Here is a 21,437-nt window from a genome sequence, read left to right as displayed (position 1 = left end):
TAGGGTAGGGGAGCTCAGTGCACCGATGGTCCTCGGGCAGTCTAGGTCTATAGCAGCATAACTAAGGGATGGTTCAGGGTTGCCTGAAGCCAGCCCTAACTATACGCTTTGTCAAAGAGGAAGGTTTTAAGTCTAGCCTTAAGAGTACAGAGAGTGTCTGCCTCCTGAACCCAGGCTGGGAGCTGGTTCCACAGGAGAGGAGCTTGATAATAATAATAATAATACTAATAATACATTTTATTTCATGGCGCCTTTCAAAGTCTCAAGGTCACCTTACAGAGAGAAAAGGAAGCATACAGCATGAAGTACATAGAGTGCATTAAAACAATAGTAACAAGAATGCATAAACAAAGGGAGAGAATGTAAAGGCAAAAGTGTGGAGTATCTAGGAAGTGGGCGATGTACAGTAAAAGTAAATTGAAATACAGAAACCCATATGATAGAATATGAAACAGTATGAGACAATATGAAATAGGCAGAGGGTGGTAGAACATCACGGGCTGCTTTGAGAAGTTAAGAGAGTTAGGTGGAAAACGCTATACGGAACAGATATGTTTTGAGTGATGATTTAAAAGTTGATAAGTCCGGAGACGACCGGATGCGATGAGGGAGAATGTTCCAAAGGCGGGGCGCAGTGTGGCTGAAGGATCTAGCGCCCATGGTGGCCAGGCACGCTGTAGGGGTGCAGAGGAGAGTGGAACTGGAGGAGCGGAGAGTACGAGGCGGAGAATAGATATGAAGTAGATCAGTGATGTATGGTGGGGCAATAGAGTGGAGGGCTTTGTAGGTGAGAAGGAGGATTTTATAGTGTATATGGAAGGACACAGGGAGCCAGTGAAGTTGTTTAAGGACAGGGGTGATATGATTTGAGGATGGAGTTCTGGTGATGATTCGGGCAGCAGAGTTCTGGACAAGTTGGAGTTTGCGAAGTGATTTGAGAGGTAGACCAGTGAGGAGTGAGTTACAGTAATCCAAACGAGAGGTGACAAAGGCATTAACGAGTATGGCCGTGCTATCGGTGGTGAGTGAGGAACGGATGTGGTTTATGTTACGGAGATGGGAGTAGGCCGACCGGGTAGTGGTATTGATATGCTGAGTGAAGGAGAGAGTACCGTCTAGGATGACACCCAGGCTTTTAACTTGGGGGGAGGGGAGGACAGTATTGTTGTCAACTAGAATGGAGAAGGTGCTGGTTTTAGAAAGGGTGGATCTGGTGCCCACGAGGAGAATTTCAGTTTTGTCGGGGTTGAGTTTCAAAAAGTTATGGGTGAAACAGGATTTGATATTATGTAAGCAGGTAAGGAGGGAGGGAGGGGGGAGGGTAGAAGATGGAGCAGCAGAGAGGTAGAGCTGGGTGTCGTCTGCATAACAGTGGAAATTGATGTTATGTTACCTAAAGATATTTCCGAGAGGAAGGAGATAAATAATAAAGAGGAGGGGCCCCAGGACAGAGCCCTGGGGCACGCCACAACTGACAGTGGAGGGCTGGGAGTGGAAGTTCTGGAGATGGACGGACTGGGTGCGGTCAGAGAGGTAGGAGGTGAACCATGAGAGGACCGAGCCGGCTATGCCGATGGAAGCAAGGCGATGGAGGAGAATATTGTGCGAGATGGTGTCAAAAGCTGCAGTTAGGTCAAGGAGGATGAGGATGGAGACAAGGCCAGATTCTGCAGCTACTAGGAGGTCGTTGGTGATTTTGACCAGGGCAGTTTCAGTGCTGTGAAGTTGGCGGAAACCAGATTGAAAGTGTTCGTATAGGCTATTGGCGGACAGGTGGGTATGGACCTGGTGGTGAACAACTTTTTCAAGAATTTTGGGGAGGAACGGGAGATTGGAGATAGGGCGGAAGTTGTTAAGGTCGGCAGGATCGAGACCAGGTTTTTTTTTAGAATTGGTGTGATGATGGCTGTCTTGACTGATGGGGGTACGATACCAGAACTGAGGGAAGTGTGAATAATGTGGGTAAGATGAGGAAGGAGAGAGGGGAGACAGAGCTTGATGAGGTTGGTTGGTAGGGGGTCAAGTTTGCAGGTTGAGGGTTTGGATTTGAGGATCAGGGAAGAGATAACTGTGGTGGGTGGAATGACAAAAAACTCAAAAGCAGGGAGAATACTAATAGACAAGGAAGGGTACAGTGCAGGCAGTTCGCAGTGTCACAGATGGGGGGGAAATTGCTGGTGTATATTTTCGATTTTTGATGAGAAGAAATCCAGGAAATTATTGCACAAGGTGGTGGAGAGTGAGGGGAAGAAAGGAGTATCGGGAGGGCCCAATAAATTTTTGACAGTGGAGAAGAGGGAATGCGTGGAGCCAGAGGCGGATACAATAAGAGAGGCATAGAAGTCAGACTTTGTTTGAGTAATGGTTTGCTTGTACTTCAGAATGTGCTTTGGGTATAAGTCCTTTTGGGTGGATGAACCGATTTTTTTGAAGAGACATTCAAGGCGACGGGCTTGGGTTTTGAGGAGGCGGAGTTCGGGTGTGTACCATGGAGCAGAGTGAGTAAAGGATACAGATCTAGTTTTGAGTGGGGCAAAGGTGTCGAGTAGATTTCGTAGCTCACGGTTGAAATTGGATAACATGTTGGAGAGGGACAGTGTGTAATTAGTACATGAAAGGTTGTTGAGAGCAGCAGTGAAGGAGGGGAGGTCGATGTTCTTTAAGTTACGGAAGGTGATGGTGCGGGAGAGGTGGGTTTTGAAGAGAGGTAGTTTGGAGTTAAAGCAGACTAGTTTGTGGTCGGAGAAGAAGGTGTCGAGGGTAGAACATGACTGAGCTGTGACGCCAGTGCAGCAGACTAAGTCGAGGGTGTGGCCTAGAGAATGTGTTGGGGAGGTGATGTATTGTTGGAGCCCAAAGCTGTCCAGACAGGTCAAGTCTTTTGTTGTGGTGTTGTTGGGATTGTCGAAGTGGATGTTAAAATCACCAAGAAGAATTATGCTGGCTGACAGAGAGATGAGGTCAGCTAAGAGGTCAGACAGTTCATCCAGGAAGGTCGGGTTAGGTTTTGGTGGGCGGTAGATAGTGGCCAAGAAGGTTGGTGTGAGACCGTGAATACGTGCTATGAGAGCTTCAAAGGACTGGAAGGTGACAGTGGGGTGGATGGATATTTTATATTTAAGGTTGAACAGTATGGCCAGTCTGCCACCGCATCCCGAGAGGCGTGGATGGGTGAGATATGTGAAACCAGGAGGAATAGATTGATTAAGTTCAGTGAAGTCGTTGGGCTGCTGCCAGGTTTCAGTTAAGCACAGGATGTCGAGATTGTGTTTAAGAATAATGTCAAAGATGAGGGATGCTTTTTGAGAGAGGGAGTGAATGTTAAGTAGCCCAAAATGAGTGTTATGGAAAGGTGTAGAGTCCATGTATCTGGGGATGTTAGCTAGTACAGAGTGGTTGATCAGGCGTATACCTGATTCCTCGGCTGAGGTCGGGAGGATGACCAGATGGAGGGGATTGGTAGTATGGAGTCAGATAGTCAGGCTTGTGGGACAGAATGGACAGGTTGTCCAGTGTTAGCGTGTGGGGTACAGTGAACTGCATGTTGAATGTTGGTGGAAAGTATATGGGAGCCCAGGCGGTTAGGATGCAGACCATCTCCAGCAAAGAAGGCAGGTCGGTTCCAGAAGAGGTTGAAGTTGTCGATGGATTGGAGATTGTAGGACAGGGAGACAGACTTGAGCCAGGTGTTGAGACTGAGGATTCTATTGAAGCGGCCAGAGCCTCTTCCAAACGTGGGGATGGGACCAGACATGAAAATAGTCTTACCACAGTTGCTTAGGAGGTGGAGGAGAGAGATAAAATCCTTTTTAGTCAGTTCAGACCGGTGGAGTGACGTGTCACAAGTTCCAATATGAACAATCACTCTAATGATGTGCTCTAAATCCTGATTGTTGGCAGTAATCCAGGAAGCATGGCCAAGATGTCTGATGCCGTAGCTCCAGGGAGACAGTGAGTAGTGGCATTGAAAAAGCGTACATTCCTTATAATTGAGTCTCCGATGATTAACGTGGTTGGGGGAAAAGGGGGCGCGGAGAAGACGGCAGTTGTTGGCCGTTCGAGTCGTGTCGTCTTGCTGACTGGCGGGGAGGCGGGGCGGTGACATCGGGTGCTGAGGTGGAAGGTGGAGGCGGCAGTTCGGGTGGTCCATAGCTAGGGAGCCCATGAGTGTGCCTGAGCACGGGCAACGGGCTCTGCGAGGAGCACTTGGACTATGGCGGGGGCAGCGGGTGTCGTCAGAGGGGAGCAAGAGCAGGTGACGGCGCTGAACGACATCGGCGGGTGACGGGGGTTGGCCACGCCGCGACCCGTGGTGATATCTTTTCCGCCCACGAACCGCAACCTCGGTCCGGGAGGACCGAAAACATGGTGTAGAAGAGGAGGAGGGTCGTGGACAGGTGGATGGGTCCCATGGGGCAGTGTCCTGGAGAGTGAAGGTAAGTGTGGAGATCTTCCTCGACTGCTCGAGGGCAACGTCCCTGAAGCTAGTCAGTATGGAGTCTTTCTGTTGGAGATCATGAGAGAGGATGCGTATTTCTTGCTTTAATTTGGTGATTTCATTGTTTGCTAGACGGAGTAGTAGATTGGCATTGTCCAAGTTGGTATTGTCAGGTAGTGTTGGCGTTGTTGTTGTTGTTCTTGGTGTTGGTGGCGTTGTAGGAGCCTGACTGGTTGTGTCGATCGCCATCTTGTCGGTCGCCATCTTGATTTTCTCATGTAAAGGCTAAAGGCTCTGCCTCCCAGTCTGCTTTTGGAAACTCTGAGAACCACAAGTAGACCTGCACTCTCAGAGCAAAGTGGTCTATTGGGATAATATGGTACTATGAGGTCTTTAAGGTATGAAGGAGCTTGATTATGAAGGGATTTCTATGTGAGAAGAAGGATTTTAAATTTTATTCTGTATTTTACAGGGAGCCAATGTAGAGAAGCTAATATAGGAGAAATATGATCTCTCTTGCTAGTTCCTGTCAGGACTCTGGCTGCGGCATTCTGGATTAATTGGAGGCTTTTTATGGAGATATTGGGACATCCAGATAGTAATGAGTTACAGTAATCTAGCCTTGAGGTGACAAATGCATGGACTAGTTTTTCTGCATCATTTTGAGACAGGATGTTCCTAATTTTGGCAATGTTGCACAGGTGAAACAATGGAATTCTATAGATTTGTTTTATGTGTGAGTTAAAGGACATGTCCTGGTCAAAAATAACTCCAAGGTTTTTTACAGTAGTGCTGGAGGCCAGGGCTATGCCATCTAGAGTAGCTATAATTTTAGAAAAGTTATTTCTGAGATTTTTTGTCCCAAATATTATGACTTCTGTTTTCTCTGAGTTTAAAAGTAAAAAGTTACTGGTCACCCAGGCCTTTATGTCAGTTAGACAGGCTTGAAGGGTGCATTATAAGTCACTTTCACTGTGTCATCTGCATAGCAGTGGTAATTAATAGAGTGCTTCCAAATGACATAGCCTAAAGGAAGCATGAACAGGGTGAACAGAATTGGTCCTAGCACAGAGCCTTGTGGAACTCCATAACTAACTTTTGTTTGTGTGGAAGGTTCATCATGGACATGAACAAACTGGAATCTGTCCGATAAATCGTATTGGAACCATTTTAACGCTGTTCCTCTGATACCAGTCACATGCTACAGTGTAATAAGATGTTGTGGTCGATAGTGTCTAATGCAGCACTAAGGTCTAGGAGGACAAGTATAGAAACAAGTCCATTATCTGAGGCTAAGGGAAGATCGCTGATGACTTTTAACAGTGCTGTTTCTGTACTATGATGTGCTCTAAATCCTGATTGAAAATCTTCAAATAGTTCAATCCTGTGTAAGTGGTCTGATAGCTGCTTAGCAACAGCTTTTTCTAGGATTTTAGAAATAAATGGTAAGTTGGATATTGGTCTATAATTAGCCAAGACTCCTGGATCAAGACTAGGCTTTTTGAGTAAGGGTTTGATTACTGCAGTCTTAAAGGCCTGTGGTACGTAGATAAATTTACCAAGTCTAATAAAGACTTAACACACAGGCCTTGGACAGCCATGTGCAATGCAAGCAGCTGAATTTATTAATTCTCCTGTTGATGTTTGGGCCCAGTGATAAATGACTGGATTTTTCTCTAATAATTTAGAGAAATCCTGTTTTAAAACTTCTAATTCTCCCTTTCTGGTGTCCACTGCACCCACATGCAGGACCAGCTGTTTGACTCCTTGGTGTTTTGACCTGGGGGAGGAAAACTGCCTGTGTCAGCTATACCATGGGCCTCCACTGGTTCAGGCCTGTAGAGTCTGATGTTGTTCACATGACGACAGCTCTTGGTGGAGCGTTTAATGAGATCCATGGAGGGAGAAACAAGCTTGTAAAAATCAACCCACAGAGTCAAACAGTTCACTTTGTATTCTGGAGGTTTGTATTTGTTGCAATATTTCAACACACACACAAGTTCATGTCAAGGTCGGGTATCAGTGAATACATTAGACAATCCAATGACAGATATACTGTATAATATGTTCATGTGATCTTTGCTTTGATACTTCAAGTCTTTGTCATTAACACTTTGTTTTTAAACCTTAATGGATAATAACCTAAATATAACATATATAACTATTGATGCATATGTGGAACTGGACAAATACAGATTTGTTTATTTTGTGATCATGTTTACAGCATATATTCTAATAATCTGCAGTAATTCTACTATTGTGTGTCTGATAGTGATTCACAAAAACCTCCATGAGCCTATGTACATTTTCATTGCAGCTTTGTTACTCAACTCTGTTTTTTTCAGCACTGCTCTTTACCCAAAGATTCTGGTTGATGTTTTATCTGAAAAACCGATCATATCATATCCTGCATGTCTCTTTCAGTATCATGTGGGTTATTCTTTAGGTGGTTCAGAGTTTTTCCTGTTGGCAGCCATGTCCTATGACAGGTATGTGTCTATATGTAAACCTCTGCAGTATCCAACTATCATGACAAAAACAAACATCTGTATTTTACTGGTTGTAGCTTGGATTCTGCCTGCTGGTCAGTTAGCAGTGAAAACTGGAATGAGTGTTAATATTAAACTCTGTAACTTTAATTTCCAAGGTATAACTTGTAATAGCACAATGAGTCGACTGTTTTGCAGTAGAGATCAAAGTATATATGGTTTGATGTGATTTATTACTCTTTTAATTCTCCCTGTGCTTTTCGTCCTTTTTACCTACATAAGGATATTTATAATCACCTTTCGAAGTGGTAGAGAAGTCAGGAGAAAAGCTGCACAGACCTGTTTACCTCACCTGATTGTTCTAATCAACTTTTCCTGTTTGGGTTCATTTGATGTACTTCTAGTTCAAATGGAAACCCATTTTCCGAAAATTGTGCGTTTAATCCTGTCGATACAAACAATTTTGTATCATCCTCTTTTTAATCCAATCATATATGGACTAAAAATGAGAGAAATTTATAAACACCTCAGGAAATTGTTCTGTACAGGTAAAACAGTCTAATGTACTAACACTGATAACTGTTGTACAGTCATTGTTTAGTGTCAGAATAAAACAGAGATGTGATTTCTCTGAGCCTTGAAAAGTATTGAGTGTAAAGATGTTTCTAAAACCCTAAATCACAGTAAAGAGCATTATCAGCTTCAACTACACTATGTAATCACTACTAACTAAGCAATTTGCTGCAGAACCCAGAAATACAGTTTGATTCTAATTGTCAGTTTGATTCTTGTGTTTCCAGTTTGTTGTGGCTTAACTGTTAATTGACTGAATATTTTCATATTGGCATCATATCTGGGTGTATTGTTAAAGTATAAACACTCCATTGTCAGTTTATTAGGTCCACCTAACTATAACTTTGTCAGTCTAATCCAACAGTCCTGTAATAAATCCTCCTTCATGAAGGTGATAATGTTCAGTTTGTGGTCCAACTGTTTCAGAGACGTGTTGATTCAACTGGTTGATCATTTTGGAGGTTGTAGTTTGTCATGCTGCTGAATTGGATTGCATTGTACTGACATGAGTCTCTTTTCTTTCCTCTACCCTTTTTCATATCATTGAGTTCAGCCTAAAAAACAACACCACCTCTCTGTATAATGCAGTAGAGTTCAACAGGAGAGCAGACTACATCTTCTAAAATAATCATACTGCACCTCTTTTAAACAGTTTGACCACAAACTGAACATTATCACCTTCAGAGAGGAGGATTTATTATAGGACTGTTGGATTAAAGTGATGAAACCTGTTGTTCATAAGAAACTGACAACTGAGTGTATAGAGTCTAGTGTCACTAAAATCCTAAATGATTTAGGTCATATAAATCAAATAAAATAATTTTATGATTTATAGGTTTAAGTGTAAAATATCTAGTTTTATGTCTATTTAAATACATAATAATGAGAAACATGAAACCAGCCCAAAGTTCAACCTCAATGCAGCAAAAATCAAGCTCTTTTGTTATTAATTGCACTACATGGTCATTTAAGAACCTGACACTGTCCTTCATTTGTCATCCACCAACGGATTCCCATTTCGCTGCCTCAACAGGCACCAACAACTTTCTCACTAGAATTAAAGTTATCTGTTTCCAGAGTGGAGGATTTGAATGTGGCCACTCAGTTTCCATGTCCCCACTCATCCCCAAGAATGTTCAAGAAATTCTTCCATAGGTGAGAGTTTAAGACCCTATGGATTGGGCCTTCAGCCAGATGTTCCCAGCTCTCCCTCACTACACGTTTGAGTTTACCACATCTGTCCAGCAGTCTCCATGACCATCTCGTCCAAGTCATCACCAGGTGTTGATCAGTGGACAGTTCTGGTTTTCTCTTCACCTGAGTGTCCAGAGTGTACAACTGCAGAATTAATGACATGAGGACAAAGTCAGTCAGTCTAAGGCCTCAGATGTTCTTGTGACACTTTAAAAATCACTGTTGTTTGTTGTGACCAATCTGTGACTAGGCAAGGCAAGACAAATTTTATTTATAGAGCACAGTTTTACACAACCGTAGTTGATCCAAAGTGCTTTACAAAAAAATAACTAGACAACAGAAAATAAAACAAGTATTAGAAACAATTAAAATGTAATTTCACCAAACACCAATCTAAGTACAATCACTCAAATACTAAAGAATAAAAATAAGTCTTTAAGCTGGATTTAAAAGTATCTAATGATGGAGAATTTCTGATGTTCAAAGGTAGACTGTTCCACAGCTTTGGGGCAGCTACTGAGAAAGCTTGATCTTCTTTTATCTTACAGTTTGAACGGGGGACAGACAAAAGTAACTGATCACTGGATCTTAATGAACTGGATGCTGTACAATGGTTTGAAAAAGTGTTGGCCCCCTTCCTGATTTCTTATTTTTTTACATTTGTCACACTTTAATGTTTCAGATCATCAAACAAATTTAAATATTAGTCAAAGATAACACAAGTAAACACATCATGCAGTTTTTAAATGAAGGTTTTTATTTTATTATGACGATCCCGAAAAGCTAGGCATTATGCCGAGATCCGAATAATTTCAAAAACAAATGAGAAAGAAAGTAATTCAGATCTATCAGTCTGGAAAAGGTTATAAAGCCATTTCTAAAGCTTTGTTCACCAACATCTTCAATCTGTCTCTGCAGCAGGCTGCAGTCCCAACATGCCTCAAATCAACTACCATTATTCCTGTGCCCAAAAAACAGTCAGTTGTCTGAATCACTATCGCCCGGTCGCTTTGACACCAATTTTCATGAAGTGCTTCGAGAGACTTGTTCTTTCACACATCAAAGCCTACATCCCTGCTGACCTGGACAGCCTACAGTTTGCTTACTGCAGGAACTGATCAACAGAGGATGCAGTCTCAATCAGACTTCACACCAGCCTTACTCATCTGGAGCATCCCAATACATATGTTAGGATGCTATTTGTAGACTTCAGCTCGGCATTCAACACCATTGTGCCATACAAACTTTTAAACAAGCTGAATGACCTGGGACTAACCACCACACTTTGCTCATGGATTCTGGATTTCCTCACTAATAGGCCACAGAAGGTCAGGGTGGGCAACCTTATATCATCTGTTATCACCATTAACACAGGAGTACTGCAGGGCTGCGTTCTTAGTCCAGCTCGTTTCACCCTATTCACACACGACTGCAAACCCATCCACTCCTCTTCTAACATTATAGTGATGTTTGCTGATGACACCACAATAGTGGGAAGGATATCAGACAACAATGAGTCTCACTACAGAGAGGACATCCAACACCTAATCAAATGGTGTGTAAACAATGATCTGGTTCTGAACACTGCCAAAACAAAGGAGATCGTTGTAGACTACAGGAGAGTCAAGAAAACAACACCACCACCCCTCCACATAAATGGTGAGGAAGTTGAGAGGGTGAATGACATCAAATTCCTGGGTCTACACATAACAAAAGATCTCACATGGACCATTAACACATCTCACTTAGTGAAGAAAGCGCAACAGAGAGTTTTCTTCCTAAGAAAACTCAAAAAAGCAAATGTGCCAACCCAGCTCTTAGTAAATTTTTACAGGAGCACAATAGAGAGCATCCTCTGTCACTGCATCACATTGTGGTACTCCAGCTGCACTGCAGAAAACCGTCGAGCTCTGACCCGGACCGTCAAAACTACCCAGAGGATCATAGTAACCAAACTCCCGAACCTTGACACGGTCTATGCTAGCCGTCTACAGAAACCAGCTAGCAACATCATCAAGGACCCAACTCATCCAGGACACAGACTTTTTGTACCCCTCCCATCAGGGAAAAGATATAGGGCAATCAGAACCCGCACAAATAGACTAAAGAACAGCTTTTTCCCCAGAGCTGTGTCTTAGCTTAGCTTTGCAGATGCAGTGTGTGGAGTAAATGTCTGTGGAAGAGGGATGAGAGACTCCGATGATCTTCTCTGCGGACTTCACTATACGCTGAAGGGTCTTGTGGTCCTAGATTGTGCAATTCCCAAACCAGGCAGTGATGCAGCTGCTCCGGATGCTCTTGATGGTCCCTCTGTAGAAGGTGGACAGGATGGGAGGTGGAAGATGAGCCTTCGCAGGGAGTAGACATGCTCTGGGATTTTCTGGTGATGGAGCTGGTGTTGAAGGACCAGGTGAGATCCTCTGCCAGGTGAACACCAAGGAATTTGGTGCTCTTGACGATCTCCACGATGGATCCATCGATGTTCAGTGGAGAATGGTCACTCTTTGCTCTTCTGAAGTCAACAACCATCCCTTTGGTCTTGTCGACGTTCAGAGACAGTTTATTGACTTTACACCAGGCTACTAGTTGTTGCACCTCGTCTCTATACTCTGACTCGTCGCACTTGCTGATGAGACCCACCAGAGAGAGAGCAGCAGCAGTCAAATACGCCAGCGTTCACTCAACCAGAGCTGGAAAATACCTGGCTCAGTATTCATTAAGACAGACGTCCAATAAGAAAAAACAATGTGGGGTCAGATCCAACAGGCTGTTTTTTCTAATCACCCCACTTGGACCCCAACCCACAGAGTCAAACAGTTCCCCAATAAAAACTGACCTCACCAATTTTAAAACCTGATGTTTTTTTGACCTTCCATGCACCCTGACCTCCTTCCTATATGGACTTCATCTTGAAATCAGCCAGCTTCTTCCTTTGGAAACAGGTTATTCCAGAAACTTCATGAAACAATAGTCATTTTTCTTGAGAAGAGAGTTGTTCCAGGTTTCATCTGACGAGAACACAAGGCCATGCAACAGTGTAATGGGGATCAGTGTTTGGCAAGTCACTTAAACTTTACTAATTAGGCAGCAGCTAAAGAAATGTGTGACATGACTGGTTCCTTTTATTATTCAGCTGTCAGCTCCATCACACAGTGGAAATGGGAAACATCTTCTCTACAGCGACACACTTCTTCAGATCATTATATGTACATCAAATGATGCCCTCTTAAAATAATTGTATTACTTCTAAGTTGAAGTTCAGGGTTGTTTTGTGCAAGTTAACAACAGTTTGGATAAACTACAATGAACATACAGGCCCCAAACTACAACCACTATGCAACTGAAGTCAGTACCCATGTGGTCACTACAACAGAAGTCATGGTTATGTTTCCTCCTGCCCCAGAGATATCAGCAATCAGCCAGAGACCCAGTCTGTTTGCCACCAGCCTGTTCCAGAGTCTGCTTTCAGTCTCCTTCACTAGTAGTAATTATCCTTCTCTGTGCCCCCAACACATTAGCACCATAGGAAACTGCTATACCATGGGCCTCCACTGGTTCAGGCCTGTAGAGTCTGATGTTGTTCACATGACGACAGCTCTTGGTGGAGAGTTTAATGAGATCCATGGAGGGAGAAACAAGCTGATAAAAATCAACCCACAGAGTCAAACAGTTCACTTTGTATTCTGGAGGTTTGTATTTGTTGCAATATTTCAACACACACACAAGTTCATGTCAAGGTCGGGTATCAGTGAATACATTAGACAATCCAATGACAGATATACTGTATAATATGTTCATGTGATCATTGCTTTGATACTTCAAGTCTTTGTCATTAACACTTTGTTTTTAAACCTTAATGGATAATAACCTAAATATAACATATATAACTATTGATGCATATGTGGAACTGGACAAATACAGATTTGTTTATTTTGTGATCATGTTTACAGCATATATTCTAATAATCTGCAGTAATTCTACTATTGTGTGTCTGATAGTGATTCACAAAAACCTCCATGAGCCTATGTACATTTTCATTGCAGCTTTGTTACTCAACTCTGTTCTTCATAGCACTACGGTCTACCCAAAAATTTTAACTGATGTTTTATCTGAAAAACCGATCATATCATATCCTGCCTGTCTCTTTCAGTATCATATAACTTATGCTTTAGCTGGTTCAGAGTTTTTACTGTTGGCAGCCATGTCCTATGACAGGTATGTGTCTATATGTAAACCTCTGCAGTATCCAACTATCATGACAAAAAGAAACATCTGTATTTTCCTGGTTGTAGCTTGGATTCTGCCTGCTGGTCAGATATCTGTGATAACTGCAACAAGTGTTAATATTAAACTCTGTAACTTTAATTTCCAAGGTATAATTTGTAACAGCACAATGAGCCGTCTGTTTTGTAGTAGGGAGAAAGGTATATATGGATTGATGTGTTTTATTAATCTTTTAATTCTCCCTGTGCTTTTCATCCTTTTTACCTACATAAGGATATTTATAATCACCTATCGAAGTGGTAGAGAAGTCAGGAGAAAAGCTGCACAGACCTGTTTACCTCACCTGATTGTTCTAATCAACTTTTCCTGTTTGGGTTCATTTGATATACTTCTAGTTCAAATAGAAACTGATGTTCCAAAAATTGTGCGTTTAATAATTTCCTTACAAACAATTTTGTCACATCCTCTTTTAAATCCAATCATATATGGTCTAAAAATGAAAGAAATTTATAAACACCTCAGGAAATTGTTCTGTCCAGGTAAAACAGTCTAATGTACTAACACTGATAACTGTTGTACAGTCATTGTTTAGTGTCAGAATAAAACAGAGATGTGATTTCTCTGAGCTTTGAAAAGTATTGAGTGTAAAGATGTTTCTAAAACCCTAAATCACAGTATAGAGCATTATCAGCTTCAACTACACTATGTAATCACTACTAACTAAGCAATTTGCTGCAGAACCCAGAAATACAGTTTGATTCTAATTGTCAGTTTGATTCTTGTGTTTCCAGTTTGTTGTGGCTTAACAGTTAATTGACTGAATATTTTCATATTGGCATCATATCTGGGTGTATTGTGTTAAAGTATAAACACTCCATTGTCAGTTTATTAGGTCCACCTAACTATAACTTTGTCAGTCTAATTTAATTTCTATGAATTGCTCTAACAAGATCTTTAATTAAGACCACTCCGCTTATAGAACAGAAAAACAGAACAGTCAGATGTGGATTATTAAATATTAGGTCTCTTTCATCTAAATCTCTGTTAGTAAATGATTTGATAACTGATCACGAAATTGACCTACTTTATCTTACTGAAACCTGGTTACAGCAGGATGAATATGTCAGTCTGAATGAATCAACCCCCCTCAGTCATAAAAATTATCATGTTCCTCGAAGTACAGGTCGAGGTGGAGGAGTAGCTACAATCTTCCACTCAAACTTATTACTAAACTTTCATCCTCAGAACAGTTATACCTAATTTGAGAGCCTCACTCTTAGTCTCTCACATCCAAACTGGAAAACACAAAAACCAGTTCTACTTGTCATTGTGTACCCTCCACCTGTCCCTTACTCAGAGTTTTTAACTGAATTCCCTGACTTCCTGTCTGATTTATTGCTTAGTTCCGATAATGTCATTATAGTGGGAGATTTTAACATTCAGGTAGATGTTGAAAATAATAGTCTTACCACTGCATTTAATTCAATATTAGATTCAATTGGTTTCACTCAAAGTGTCAATAAACCAACCCACTGTTTCAATAACACCCTTAATGCAACTACAGGGGGGCACAATCCAGTGTCTTCATGTGCCAGTCCTAAGTCTGGGTAAATGCAGAGGGTTGTGTCAGGAATTGCATCCAACATAAAATCTAAGCCAAATCAAGCATGCGAATCACAAATATGACTTCCATACCAGATTGGTCGCGGCCCGGGTTAACAACGACCGTCACTGGTGCTGTTGACTTACAGGGTGCCAGTGGAAATTGGACTACTGTTGGTTGAAGAAGGAGAGCAGGTGTGTTCGTGGGCAAAAGAGAATAGGAAGGGCAGGAGTGTAAGACTTAGAGTAGGGACTTTGAATGTAGGGACTTTGTCAGGGAAAAGTAGAGAGTTGGCTGATATGATGGAGAGAAGAAAGGTGAATATCTTGTGTGTTCAAGAGACCAGGTGGAAAGGTAGCAAGGCCTATAGATTAGGAGCAGGGTTCAAGCTGTTTTATCATGATGTGGATGGAAAGAGGAATGGAGTAGGAGTTATCCTGAAGGACGATTTTGCTAGGAATCAGGTGAGGTAAACAGGGATTTGTTAGGTTTTTTTGTTTTTTGTAAAGTGCCTTGAGATGATTGTATTGTGATTTGTCACTATACAAACAAAATTGAATTGAATTGAATACCTCACAACAGTATCATCCCTGAGAACATGTTGGAACTTCACATTGATGGACATGGGGAAGACGTGGGACTCTCCCAAACAGCAGAAAGAAAGGCACAAAGCCTGTGGTCTCATGAACAGTGCAGTTATAACAGAATACCAGCATCTGCAAAGACTGTGGCCATTTGGCCTTGGACTGGGGCAGCAAGCATCTTATCATGTTCCCTGAAGTTCTGTTGAAGCGTTCAGTGATTCTGTTTCCCCTAGCGTGGTAAGGAATGGTATATGATTTTTTAAGACCTGCCTTATCCTGCAACTCATTCATCAGTTTGCTTTCAAAACTTGGACCTTGATATGAGTACACACTCCTAGGGATCCATAAACACAGAAGAGACCATTCCATAAATGATGAGCAACCTGCTTTGCGGACTGGTTCTTACAAGCAGAAGTATAGGCCAATTCAGTGAAATGGTCTGTTGCTACTGGAACATCCACACTCTTGTTATCACCTTGCTGTCCATAAATCAATACAGATGAGTTCCATCAGCTCAGAGGTGTATATGTTCTCAAGAGGAGCACAATCTTTTGGTTCAGGGCTTTTGCCTACAATACATCGCATGCAGTTCCTAACATTATTAGGCAAGGCAAGGCAAGTTTATTTATATAGCACAATTTATACACAAAGTAATTCAAAGTGCTTTACAGAAATAAGACAGGTTAAAAATACATAAGCAAGAATCAAAATGAGAGGCATGCCACCGCTTTGTCACCATATTTGCCCCTCATGATATCGACTATTGGACCACGCTGACCCATATTTGTGGGTCCCCTACTTTCAGTTTGTCCCATCCCTGATGGACTAAAAGCACCTCAACACAGACTATCTGCGGAGATGATCCTGAGTCCCGGACTCTTACATCTAGGATTGAGTAGACTACAACCGGACGTTCTGAACCTCTAATTTAAGTCTATGGCTGTTTAGAGTGTTATCCTTAGAATACGGGTCTAAAGTGCCTGGGTTCCTAACCCCTGAGTTCCTGACCCAATTTAGATCAAAGGTTCCTAACCTAATCAACTTAGAGTACTGACCGTGAGTCCAATTGTCTCCCCCAACAGGACAAAAGTAGTGACAAAACAGTTTTTTTTATATATATGAGTTAATATTAGAGGAATAAATTAACCCTCTGGGGTTGATGCACGCGCTGGCGCGTTTTGACGCATCTTTTCCTGATAAGGCCGAAACAAACTTAAATTACTCCGTCAATTCTGATCGTACAGATAAAAGAAGTATATCATTCAAATCTGTAAAGGGTCTAGTTTTAGTGGTATACCATCATAACAACAAAACGTTGTGCTTTTTTTAAATAAAGAAAGCCGACAGAGTGCGCTCTCGGCCTTTTCTGTCTCTGCCATTTCTCTTCACAGACGCGTAAATAAAACAACCAGAATCTCAGCGAATACTTGGTCATAAAAATAAGAATTATATGGCTAGAAAGCTTGATGTTTTCTTTTGAGTGAAACAATTCAAGTCGAAAACAAATCATCACTTTTTATTTAATCCGTATGAACGTAAGGAGAAGTCAGTTTTTTCCTGTCTGACCTCAGGTCCCCCCTTGTACTCTGTTCATTGTTCACATGTAGGTTTACTGGAAATCATCCTCATGTTGAAAGTGTTAAACTTTATATAGTCCCTCTTTCGGAGATCTTCCACAGCGATGCATGGAGAAACGTCGGCAATCTTTGCATTTCTTCTTAGTGTCAACACACTGTTTGCCGGCTTTACAGCTTTCACAGGTATCCAACCATCGCCCCATAAGTGCATAATAGTGCATGAAAAGTTCACATGTAAATAATCTCAGGTGAACCAGGTAAATATGTGCTTTTCTCACTTTTTCTGCGCGTTTGGATGATGGCGCGTCACGGACGTGAAGAAGTGCTTCTTGTATTCCACACAGAGACAAACAGTTTAGTTTGTCCTCAGAGTAAAAACACTGATTTTAACAGTACCAACTTTCTCAGGTACTTTGTCGCCTCTCCATCTCTGTGTTGGACAGCAAGGAAATGAACTCCAAACAGTCATTTTGTCCATCACCGCTTGGTAGTGACATCAATTTCCAATACTCATCTGTAATTGTCAGGAGAGTCAGGGAGGCTTTTGATTGTGTTGCTGCCCAAGATCATCTCGTCAGTCTGGTCTGGAACGATCAGCATCTTACATCCATAGACACAGACAGGCAGATCATACATCGCTGTTGGTGTGACTCGATGACCAACACAACCAATGATTACAATATCATCAACAGAACATGTTCTCAACATTGAAGTGCTTGCCAGCAAACTAGCTTCAGCTATCTCGCTAAGAGTGCAGGCTAATGATCCACTGTCGAGTAATACAGTGAAGGAAGGACCATTTTCTACAGAAACAGTAGTGTAAAATAATGAATCAGCTATGGGAACTTTGTATTCTTTGAAATACAGCAATGTTATCAGGCAAGACACTTGGTTTAAACTGTTCATATGCAGACTTGTGATCATGTGTTTTGAAGATGGGAGGATCATCAACATAGTCTGTAGTAGCCTCTCCTGTGCACTGACCTGCTAGTGTTCCGGACTGGGCTGAGTGGACTGACTCCTCCATCGAGGACAGGAACACTTGGAGTGACCTGGTGACTGACACTGGAAACACAATCGGTACTCACGACAGTGCATCAGGACAGAATGGGCACCATCATTACATACAGAACAAGGTGAAGTATCAAAACCTTTAATTCTAGGAAGTCTGGTATGAGACTGCCATCTAAGATGAGACTAAGGTTTTTTACAATTGGTCAACAGGACTTTTTCAAGCATGTTAATGACCTTTTCAAGGGCAGAGAAATCTGGTTGCTCGCACACCATGGGAGCAGGCACTGGAACAGTATTAACATCAATATTGTTAACTGAAACTCTCACCTTGGCTGTGATGCACTATGCTGGAGGCTTTTAAGGCTGCAGCTGGTGGCAAAATCACAGTTCCTGATCAAGAATTTGACTACATCCTTTTTTCAGGGTGCTCTTTTTAACAAATGTCCTCATGACATCAGTTGTGTCAAAGCCGTCTCCTCTGAAGGAATGCGGCTCCTTGACTTTTATGTGCTGAATCATTTGGTTTTGCGATGCATTTAATAAGCTTGAAGGGTTATAAGCCTTATAATCATCAGGGTGTCGTCTATTTGGTGTGTCAGTAAGAAATGGGGACTAAAATGAGACATAATGGTGTCTGCTAATTGTTGACCAATCGGATGGACAATTGAAGTCATCTGCCCTAGCATATCAGGTATATCAGGTACATCAGGTATATCAGGTACAGCATCAGGTATTGAAGTGCTAGCCTCTGTAAACCTATGACTGACATTTGACTGCATGTCTGCTGTATCGTACTCTCGTACAGAACACACCTGACACACCTTGTAATACCAGGTCTACCTGCACTATTGTAAGTACTGGGATAATTTATTGAAAAGGGAATTAGACAACCTAAAACCCCTCTGCCTCTGCCCACTGGACCAGGAATACATTGATTAGGTGAGTATCTATTGATGTTACTCATTTTGCTACAATACAAACAAGCATTAACCCTCTGGGGTGTTTTGGGGCCCTGGACAAGTTTTGACATTTGTGCATTTTTCAGTTGCTTTTAAACATATTAATAGCTAAAGTCTAATAACACTGTAATCAGCACGAACTGGGCAACAATAATATGTGAGCAGCAAGTTTATACATGATTGTGTGTTTGAAAAAAACTGTTTTTGCATGGTTAGTGAAAAACTACAAATTTTAAGTCACTGAAATAAGACCATAAAACATTAGTTCACAAGACTTTTAAGAAATGCATCTTGTAGCCAAAAGTGTTTGCTTCAAAATGATGTGAAAATCATGCACTGATTTAAATTTTCTAAGACACTTTTTGTTTAGAAAAGACATATGCAGGAAGGTGTGTCTGATCATGAATAGTTATGTGATATACCTGAGAAGACAAAGACCTACACAAAGACCTGCATAATGAGCCTTTCAGTCAGGAATGTGGCTGAGGGGGAATTAGTGCAACATAATACAATACAATGCAGATACAAGCGTTCTTCATCTGAGTCGTGTTTTTCCTTTGAGGATAAAGTAAACTCTTCGTTTCTGTCTGGAACATACAAAGCTCTTCTTCACCCACGTAGTGTGTCATCATCCAAACACACAGAAAAAGTGAGTAAATTATATGATGAAATGACGTTTTATGCCATTTCTCAGGGGTGTGCACAGAATTACCTGGCTCACCTCAGATTATTTCCATTTGAACAGTGCGCTCAATGTGAGGCGGGATCACGTTAGCTATAATTAGGTGAGACAGGAGAAACCGTGCCGCTCCTTACGTTCATATGGATTAAACAAAAAGTGATGATTTGTTTTCGACTTGAATTGTTTCATTTAAAAGAAAACATTTCAAGCTTTCTAGCCATATATTTGTTTTGGCGTTATCAGGAGACACAAAGCTTGCCAGAAGACATGACCCAGGGCAAAACTGCGGCATCACAACTTCATGGCACCAGTGTGACTGTCTTGTCCAGGTGGTCTGATTTCTGCACAATGGAAACGGTCTAAGTAGGGTTTCACTGACTGAATATGCGAATAACCATTTTCACAGCAATGCTTGTTAACTCTGCCATGGGCAGTCCCTAGCCCCCATTCTAAACCACATCATGCATCACGTAGATATCTCTGTCCCTATTTACAGTACCTTTTCACTCTGTTACATATACAAATAAACTTTAATTGAATTGAATCGAATTAGTCTGTCACGAGGTACGGGTGGTGTGGTGTGAAGGAGGAGAGGTGAGGACCCAAATGCAGGACAAACCAAGGCTTTTATTTCTTCCTGGAAACTCCAGGGCACAAAACAGGCCTAGCAAATGAGTGCTCCCAAGCACTTTAGAGGGTTCTTAATCATGTGCAGAGGGTATGATGGAAGATCTATCCAGCAGTTCCTGAGGCTGTTAGGGATCTTGGGAGACTGAACAAGGAAGCTTCTGGCTGTGGCTCAGACAAAAGGACAAGGCTTGGGGAAAAGAAGGAACCTAGGGCTGGCTGTACAGGGCGGAAGGGAGATGTCCTTGTCACTGCTCCACCATCCTGAGATGAGATTATTTATTTATAAAGCACATTTAATAACAACAAGTTTGAATAAAGTGCAGTACAAATGTAAAAGCAAAATAAATATACAGAATATAATCATACAAACAACAGGACAAAATATGTTGGAATATTTTCAAATAAAAGTTGCATTTTAAGTTTTAAACTAAAAGAAGGGAGTGTGGACACCATTCGGATCGATACCAGCTGCTCTAGAAATTAGGGCCTACTATCGCAAAGGCTTACTATCCACGATGTTTTAATCTCAATCTCTGAATAGAGAACAATCCAAGACTGTCCAATCTAAGTGGTCTCAGGGGATTGTGGTGATGAATGATATTGGGAAGATATGCTAGAGATAGGCCCTGTAGAGCTTTATAAACAACTACCATTTTAAATTCTATTCTCTGGTTGATGGGTAACCAATGCAAAGAGGAAAAGATGGGAGAGATGTGGTTGAATTTTCGAGTTCCAGTCAGCAGCCTGGCTGCTGCATTTTGCACCATTTGGAGACAATAGAGGACTGGGATACTCCATAATAGAGTGAGTTGCAGTAGTGAAGGTGTGAAGTAATGAATGCATGGATGACTTTTTCAAAGTTCTTTATGGAAAGGATGGGTTTGTCTTTTGAGTCAAACAATATGCCAAGATGTTTTACACATTGAGTAACATATGAACTCAGGTCACCAAGATCTAAATCATCAAACTCATGGGAATTACTTGGGTCAAACAGTAAAACTTTTATTTTCATTTAGAGCTAAAAGGTGAGCCAGGTTTTCACTTCGTCCAAGCAAGCGAGCAAAGCCTTTATGGGGATTGTATGGTAATTTCTGGATTGAAGATATAATTGGGTGTCATCTACATATAGATGGAATGATACTGCATATTTGGACAAAATAGAGTTGGTGACAAAATAGATGATTATGTAACACCATAGGAGAGATGCATAGCTGAGGAAGTATGTTTACCAATACAGACAGAAAACATTCTATTGGTTAAAAAAAAACTGGAACCAGGATTGTGGGATTAATGCAGTGAAAACATTTATGAGTGGTTGCTCCCAGCTGAACACACTTCAGTCAGCACCATCAGATGTGTGGTGGACAGAACAGCTAAGCAGGTATAACTACCTTTGCATAGAAATTTTTTATTTTCTGTTCATGTTTACAGCATTGCTTGTCTGTAGTAATCTAATAATAATAATAATCT

Source organism: Mastacembelus armatus, chromosome 21 (genome assembly GCF_900324485.2).
Source record: "Mastacembelus armatus chromosome 21, fMasArm1.2, whole genome shotgun sequence".
Taxonomy (NCBI): domain Eukaryota; kingdom Metazoa; phylum Chordata; class Actinopteri; order Synbranchiformes; family Mastacembelidae; genus Mastacembelus; species Mastacembelus armatus.
This window is presented reverse-complemented; position numbering follows the sequence as displayed.